An 8,973-nucleotide genomic window follows, 5' to 3' on the forward strand; every position below is an offset into this window, starting at 1 on the left:
ATATGTGTGGGATTCGACACCTAGTTGTTTTCCTTTAGTAGTACTCTTTACAGGGAAATGCCTCTTTGTGATTCCATCGAGCCTTGGTAGTTTGCTACTGCTCGGAACACATTGATTGACCGGCATGTATCCTTCTTTGCTGCTGTGTCTGTCCCCTCGGGGAAATGTCACGCGGTGTAATGGAGTCCTTGTAGCTTGCTACGACTCGTCTACACACGCTGATGACCAACACCTGCTTTGTTGGGTTATGTATGCCTGTCCCTGTACGGATGTACCGCTTGGGTTTATAACTAGTCATGTCGACCCGGGTTCTTTGTCGTTTGAACACTAGCAACATATTCATATACGTGAGCCAAAAGACGCAAACGGTCCCGGCCAAGGTAAGGTGGCAGCCGTGGAGTTTACCGTGCGTGAGGCTGCAAAGTGATGTGATGTGTTACAGGCTGGGTTTTTATGACCTAGGGTCGGGGTCCCGACATCTTTGGTATCAGAGCTTGACTGCCTGTAGGATAACCAAGCCAAACTGGTCGATGTTGAGTCTAGCAACTCTTTAGTTATATAAGGGAATTGTTTGTGGAAGGGAACGTAAGGTTCTTTTTACTCCTTTCCTTGTGTCATTCTTATTCTGAGTCGCCCTCTTCTTTATTCTACGGGTTTTAAGAATTAGGCTTTCTCATCTATTCATTAGGATGACGAGTTACTATGTTGGAGACTTATAGAGAAGTTGTTGTATTCCTGGATCAGTGTCTCCATAAGAATTCAATTGTTATGTTGTTAGTTTTCTTGCAGGTTGCCTCATATTTCATGCCCGTACAACCGTTATGTTGTTCGAGTTTTCCAAAGTTCCCAAATAGTCTGATGCAATTGCAAATTCCCTCCTCCTCAGCTAATGTCTTTTGGCCGGACAAAGCACACTAATAATTGTGTTGAGGTACTTTATTACCTCGATGTTTTGTTGAAGTATTAGGAGAACATGTTACCCCGAAAACTACCCAATAGTCTAGATGTGTGGTACGTCTTCTAGTGTGATAGTTCTGGCCATCATTTTCGAAAAACATCTCGTGATGTTAAATAGCTTGTAGGTACTCTATTTCTGGGTTCCTGGATCCAATGATCATTCTGCTCATCTCTGTTGATAGTGTTGCTAGTTCCTCTAGGATGATTAGTAACCTTGTTGTAGTCCTCAAGGTGCGTGGTATATCATTCTTCCAATACCATGGACCATCTCTGTCAAAAGTTCTTCGTGAACTAAAGATCATAATAAGAGTGCTCGTGATGAGTTCCCCACTCCATATTGTGACTCTGTCAACTCCGCCTTTCTGCATGGGTTATCTGGAAGAATTATGTTGAACTCGTTCGACATGCTACTCTATGCATCTACAACTCCGAAAATCATGTGCCTTTGAGTTGCCCCTCCTTAGTTGGATTCTGACCTTCATCTATGAGAGGATAGTTAAGAGTAGTTGTGCATCCATGTCATCGATGCCTATTATTCTTTTAGTCTATCAAGTTGTTCTATTCTCGAATGACTGGGAGAAGCAAACTCCAGTACCACATCCATCTCTTGGATTGGGTCAAACTAGTTGTATTCCGCAGATCGAAATGCTAAACCAGCTTTTGCTCTGTTCTATCTTTGGAGTATTACCCTCTTTTTGTAAAGAGTGTTATGAGAATTGCACCATCTCTTATGAGCTCTTGATGTAGTGATACTTTTCTCTATCATTGTTCATTCCTCGGTTTTCGTGTTGGTTGTAACCGGAATATCGACAAGTGAACCATGATGTGTGAAATCAATACTCCTAGCAATGTTATTGCTTGGTAGCTAATGGACAATAATTTCACTCTTATGGTGATGGTGATTGAATAGTCATCCTAAGATTGAGTGTGGTACCTAGTCCATGTTTCATGGTGCACCTTTTCGATCGATGGGTTAGGATTGTGTCAATCCCTCGCTCTATTGATCACATCATCTTGCCATGAAAACCGAGATTGTTCCCGAGCTTAATAATATATCGGTGGTTCGTGATTTTCCGAATATCTTCTCGGAAGTATTAGCAGGTTGTTTCCTGACTGTTATGATAGAGCTCGTGATCAAGTTGGTTTTTCTATAAACCAACCCCTTCTCCAAGAATCCGTATTGGATACCCCGAGCTAGTTGCTTAAGCTAAACAACAACTTGGAGAGTTGGAAGATAAAAGCTTGGCCTAAACTCAACTCGTTTAAAAGGGATATCTTTCTGTTGTGTGAGTCTTGAAGAAAAATGATATTTTCATCGGTTGATTCATGCTATCAATTGTTGCATATATTATCTTGTCCAATTTTGATTTGAGTTTGGGCTATTGCCAAATCAAACTCAGAGCCAAAGATTTTCGTAACGGTGTCCTACTCAGGGTTTTCCTTGAGCCTACACCATTATATTCTTTGATCTCACCAATGCTACTATCTTGCTCACATAGTTGTGGAATTCCATTTATATGGGTATCTTGATGAATTGTTGTTGAGCCCATCGGCAACATTCTAATTTGTTCCATGATCTATGTTGGACATCAAGCTAGTGCTCGAAACTTTGTAGACATTGTCTTCGCGTCTCGAACACGAGGTATATGTTAGGTGTAAGAAGTGACTTCCTCTAATTCATGTGCATCTGATGCAAATTGCCGCCGTGAATTCGAGAAAAGTTAATTTGTTTCTACGGAATCATCCCAAGTCAATCATGCACGTGCGAAGTATTCTATGGTTTGATAGACTGATCATCTTCACTCCATATGTATCTCCTAGCACACCAAGCCACTGATTGATTTGTTCAAGGAAAAGAAGGTAAGTGCCATTCCTGAAGGTACCAGACGGACTTGCACATGGCTTCGTTATCCACAATGATGGTTCCCATCCAGAACTCGGTAGTGTTTTGTTGTAAGACTTTTAATGTGTTCACAGTTGTCTTAGGCAGTGTGTTCACGTGGGTCTTGCGATCCAGCTCATGTTTTGGAGTTGTCTTCCGTAGTTCATTTCCTGAGAATCATGCAACGTTATCTCGTCGATTTGTGTTGCAAACTTTCTTTTTGGACATGCTGAGTCTGAAGCATCGTGGCACCAACCGGAGCTGAATCTCAGGCAGTTATAATGGTAGGAACTTCCCCAAGAGTTATAATATTGGTCTCTATGTAACCCTGTAAAGTGGTGAAATGGCTAACACACCTAGCCGGAAGACTTGATATTATAATATCTTGTATCAGCAATCTTAGCCGTCTCCCCGTGAGGTTTTGTATGACTTATTTTGGAAGTTGTTCCTCATGGACTTCCTTTGATGCCCCGAATTCCGACCTATACTTGATGTGCTAGATATCAAGCATGATCTATAATTGGGTTGTGCTAGTACATCAAGGAGAAAATTAGAAGCGGAGTGCTAAATGTCTCTCGGTCGATCAACCAGATTTCATTTCCTTGGCACAGCTAAGGTGAAATCTGAGGAAGTGTTGTCTTCCTTTGCATCTGCATCCTCCATCACTGTTCATCATGGTAGTATGTTGTGTCACCGGGATCCTTGGCACGGATGTTGGTAAACCTTGATGAATATGGAAATGCTCAAGTTCTTGAGAGCACGCTCAGACACTTGGTTATATCCTCGGTAATACTTGGAATGTGCCTTCCGTTCGCCGAGTTGTTCTATAACTCTAGTTTCTTTCAAACTGAGTATGCCATTCTTTCAAATTCCTTCAAACAATCAATTGTGAATTTCCTTACCCTGGTATGAAGAGTTTCAATGATCTTAGGATCAAAAGTAATTCTTTTTGCCACTTAAGGGGAATAACTCTAAGAGTCACCTTTCTAAGGTGCTCCGTTGTGGTATGAAGGACAACTTAATCCTCGCTACTTTGAAACCTCGCCAGCATCTGCTTTAAGCTCGGATTTTTTGCCTACCCATTGAACCTCTGTCATATGTCTCATTTCCTCGTTCGTGTTATGTGTGTTGTGTCTCAGCTCAAGGGACGTTCCTACGTCTCATTCTATGAGTTGATCTTGAGTTGCTCGATTTTCGAGGAGATCGAATCTTGTGTAGTCTCCCTGTTCTTTTGTCGTCAAGCTAGATAAAGACCTCAAGGACAGAGATGTCAAGATCAACATGGGGCGATGAATCAACGTCCTCGAGATAGCAAATGAATCGTGAAGACTGTGATAGTTTAGTGTCCCCTCTTCCTCTTCCCGACTACGCTTGAATCTCGGGACGAGATTCTTGTTTAGTGGGGGTGAGTTCTCACAACCCTAGATTATATCTTGTAGTTAGTTGCATCAGTAAGCATTCATGAATGCATTCAAATCAAATTTAATTCAAATTTGGATGATCTAAAAATGGGGATGACCAAACCCTAACACCAAACAACATCCAAATAGGTTCAACAAGAGAAAAATCCTAGCTACTCTATATTCAAAACAGAACCCTAGCAACTCTATATGCAAAACAATTGAAAAGTGGTGACAAATCAATGAACCAAAATGGTTTTCATAAAAGTCCATCATTTTTGATAAATGTTGGAAAGAAAATATCAGGGGTGATATATATTTTCAAAATACTTTTGGCATTTTATTTTAATCTCAAAATCCACTGAAATCAATTAATTAATCGATTTCAAATACTTCCTAGTTTTATAAAATGTTGAAAACTTCACATGGGGTTGGAAATATTCCAAATAACACCCCAAATTTGTTTACCTATTTTCTTTGAATTAGTAGGAGCCAAAACAAATAAAACAAATGTTAGAAATAACAAAAAAGAAAAGAATAGAAAAAAAAGGAAACGCTTACCTGTCGCCCCTGCAGGCCCAGCCCACCAGGGCCTCCCCCTGCTCGTCGTCTTCCCCAAGCAGCTGCGTGGAAGCAGCGCGTGCGCCGTCTCCACCTCCTGCTTCGCGCTGGAGGCACCTCCTCCGTCCCTATCCGTGTATGCAGACGATGTGGATGAGCCCCTGGATATTTTCCCCCTCACCTAGCACCGTTTCCTCCTCATGCTTCCTGCTCCTCTTCCTCCCGCCATGGCCGAGCTCTGCTTGAGCTCACCGGCGCATTTCCGGCAGCAGCGAAGCCTCCCCGAGCAGTCCATCCTCTCAGCCATGACGAGTAGCTTCTCCACGCCGAAGGAATCAAGTTGCAGCCTCCTGAAGCGTCGCCACCACCGTCTTCCCCATCTCTGGTCACCGGGATCCGCCGCCGTCGATCCGCTGCCAAAGAGCCCCTCCAACTTCTCCGATGCCAGGAATGGAACCCGTGTGAGCCTCCGATGCTTCTCCCTCTTTCTCCCGCTCGAAATCGCCCTCCACAGCATCTCCCCGATGAGCTCCACTTCCGGCCTCCGCGCACGCTCGTCGCCGGCACTCTCTCCGGCGACCCTAGCTCCTTCTGATGGCCCTGGTCGATCAGGCGCTTCGCCAGCAACCTATAGCAGCAAACCCCGCTCCATTTGGTGCTCTGTAGTGCGTTTTAGCGCAACTCCGGCGAGCCCTCCGCCGCGGGCTTGGTCACCGGCGACCACCCTCCGGTGGGGGCCGACGTGGCCAGCTATTAGCCACAAACCCCCTCCCTAGAGACGCTGACATAGGGCCCCACGGGTGAGTCAAACCACCATTAGGTTGGGTCAACGCGGGATTAAGACCTGGTTCACTGACCAGTGGACCCCACTGGTCAGTTTGACCTCGGACGGCTGCTGTTGACTGATGACGCGAGTCTGACGTCGCAGTGACGCAATAAAGCTTTTCTGATTTTAATTAATTCCAGAAAATGCCTAAAACTTGTAAAAATCATAGAAATTAAAATATAACTCGGATGAAAATAATTTATATATGAAAAAGTATTAGAAAAATCCAAGGAATCGGATTATGGAATTTTCATGCATGTTTGAGAAAGTTAACAACACCAAATAGGCAAAATGATGAATAGGGTAAATTTCATAATTAGTTTGGAGATGGAATTTGATACTTATATGAATTAGACTTCAATTGTTATGACCAAACATTGGTCAATGAAAAACAGTACCTCAAAATACTAACCCCATGCATGTTCGAACAATTTGTTATGAGAATCAGGTCGAATCAATTATAAGGGTACTTGGAAAGATACCCGGCTTGAAGTGATGCTTGGATCCCAATTCAAGCCAACTTCGACTTAAGAAGTTATAGCCACATTAGCCCTGCCACCTTTCATTTCATGTCTTGAGCATGCATCATAGTGTTGCATTTCTGTGAAGTAATTGTTGTTCTTTCTTGTTTGCCGGTGTTGTTCCCTCTCGGTAAACGATGTTTTCGACGATGTGATCGTTGACATTGATGAAGACTCATTGCTATTTTCAGACGTGTCAGGCAAGCAAACCCCCCTTCAGCATATTGATATAAACCCACTCTCTCGCTCCTGCTCTCTTTTACTGCATCAGGACAAACACGATTCAACTATACATGTTATCGGTAGTTGAACCCATTCCTCTGCATGACCTGATTTTGTCACAGTAAATAGTTGAAGCCACTTAGCATGAGTAGCAACTGCTTGAGCCTTGTTGTGCTTACTCATCCATGCTTGTTACAATGCCTGCTATGCTTAGAGTCGTGTCGGGTCTGATCCATCTGAATGATGTATCGGAATGGTTGTGTTCATGTCCTACAGTGTGAGAGTAAAGGTGTGAATCTGATTTGGTAAAGGTAGCGATGAGAGGCCATGTAGGAGTACATGGCGGGTTGTCTCATTGGGACCGTCCTTAAGAACTGAGTTCTGTGTATACTATCCAAGACAAGATACTACCATACATTGGGCCCTGAAATATGACCACGCTCGGCTTATTAATTGCCTAGATCTCTGTCCAAGAGTTGCAATTAGTTTCTGGTGTTTGTAGGAAAAGTGTTGGCGGCCGTGTTTAGCTCTGCCCGACGGGGTAGGCTTCACTACGGTAGATAGACAGTGGTACGGTGTACCAAGTGGCACCCGGATGGTGGGCTTGGGAACCCTGCGCACATCGTTTGGGGCCGTAGAGGAAACATCGGCCGTACTTCCTTGCGGGTTCAGTCTCAAATAGGCGATAAACCTGGACTAGGGTCTTGTGTGGTTAACGGTCGTGGCCGACACCCACGCTAGTGCTTCCGCTTGAAGGTTGCCGAGATGCATGACGTGCATATGGTGCTAAGTGGTGGGAGCATGTGTGAAGAAGTATACCCCTGCAGGGTGTTTCAATCTATTCGAATAGCCGCGTCCTCGGAATTGGACTACTTGGAAACATTACGTGGTACATAGACAATTTAAATGGATACTCTAAAACATGCAAGATAAGTGTGAGTGCTATGGAAGGCCTTCTCGTAGGGAGACGAGAGTGGATCCATAGTGGTGTATTGCATTGGTGAATATGTGGACTCGTGTGCGTTATCCCACCTCAAAGAAAGAACTTGTAGTCGTAGTACAGGTTAGCCAAGAGTCAAAGCTGGCTTGCTGCAATCAAACCCCACAATCCTTTCATTGAAACATGATGCATATGTAGATAGTTCTGATGTAAGACTTGTTGAGTACCTTTGTACTCACAGTTGCTTTATTTATGTTTTTGCAGACAAGACTTAGACTCATTAAAAGGTTCTACGCGATGTGTTCGATGTTGACCGGAATAGCTTGGGAATCCCAGACAGAGGTCTGGCTCCTTTGGTAGGGTCGTAGTAGCTTTTCAGACTCTTCCAGCCACTTTTAGTAGATGTCTGTACCCAGACATGATTTGCTTCCGCTTTTTGTTTGTATGACTTGAGTGTCGGGTCACGAGACCCCTGTTTGTAATATCACACTATGTTGATTCTTATGAGTCTTTAATAAATGCTTGAGTCATAGAGTTATGTTGTGATGCCATGTTGTATCTACACATATCATGCATAATTTGTGTATGTTTGAAATGCATTATATGTGTGGGATTCGACACCTAGTTGTTTGCCTTTAGTAGTACTCTTTACAGGGAAATGCCTCTTTGTGATTCCATCGAGCCTTGGTAGTTTGCTACTGCTCGGAACACATTGATTGACCGGCATGTATCCTTCTTTGCTGCTGTGTCTGTCCCCTCGGGGAAATGTCACGCGGTGTAATGGAGTCCTTGTAGCTTGCTACGACTCGTCTACACACGCTGATGACCGACACCTGCTTTGTTGGGTTATGTATGCATGTCCCTGTACGGATGTACCGCTTGGGTTTATAACTAGTCATGTCGACCCGGGTTCTTTGTCGTTTGAACGCTAGCAACATATTCATATACGTGAGCCAAAAGACGCAAACGGTCCCAGCCAAGGTAAGGTGGCAGCCGTGGAGTTTACCGTGCGTGAGGCCGCAAAGTGATGTGATGTGTTACAGGCTGGGTTCTTATGACCTAGGATCAGGGTCCCGACACACTAGAAGAATTATCGAGATATGGCCTAGCATTGAAATTTACCCCTGTAGGCATTGTTATTGAAATTATTTTGCGAGATAAAATTCACATCAATGGCATCATTGATTTCATAAATCAAAGTAGACAAGGGCATTTCTATAGGATCAACATCATATTTTTTATTAGCAACCAAATCCATAAGAGTATCCACTTTTTCACTCAAAGTAGTGATTAACTCAACAGAATTTACCTTCTTACAAGTTGGAGGTCTTTGGTATGCCACTAAAAATAGTTTTCCATTTTGTTGTCCATAAGTTTGGTTCCCTCTCCTAAGGTCACATCCATGAAGGTACAACCTGCGACAGAATGTAGAAGATTTCTGGATACAAAGTTTAGTCCAACATAGAAATTTTGGATAATCATCCACAAGTTTAAACCATGTGTAGGGCAATTTCTAAGCATTAATTTGATCCTCTCCCAAGATTGTACAACATGTTCATGATCTTGTTGCTTAAAATTCATTGTCATTTATAAGGGAGATGATCTTAGCAGGAAGAAAATACTTGGCAATAAAAGCATCTTTACACTTATCCCATGTTCCATTA

The sequence above is a fragment of the Hordeum vulgare genome, chromosome 4H (genome assembly GCF_904849725.1).
Source record: "Hordeum vulgare subsp. vulgare chromosome 4H, MorexV3_pseudomolecules_assembly, whole genome shotgun sequence".
In the NCBI taxonomy this organism is placed as follows: Eukaryota; Viridiplantae; Streptophyta; class Magnoliopsida; order Poales; family Poaceae; genus Hordeum; species Hordeum vulgare.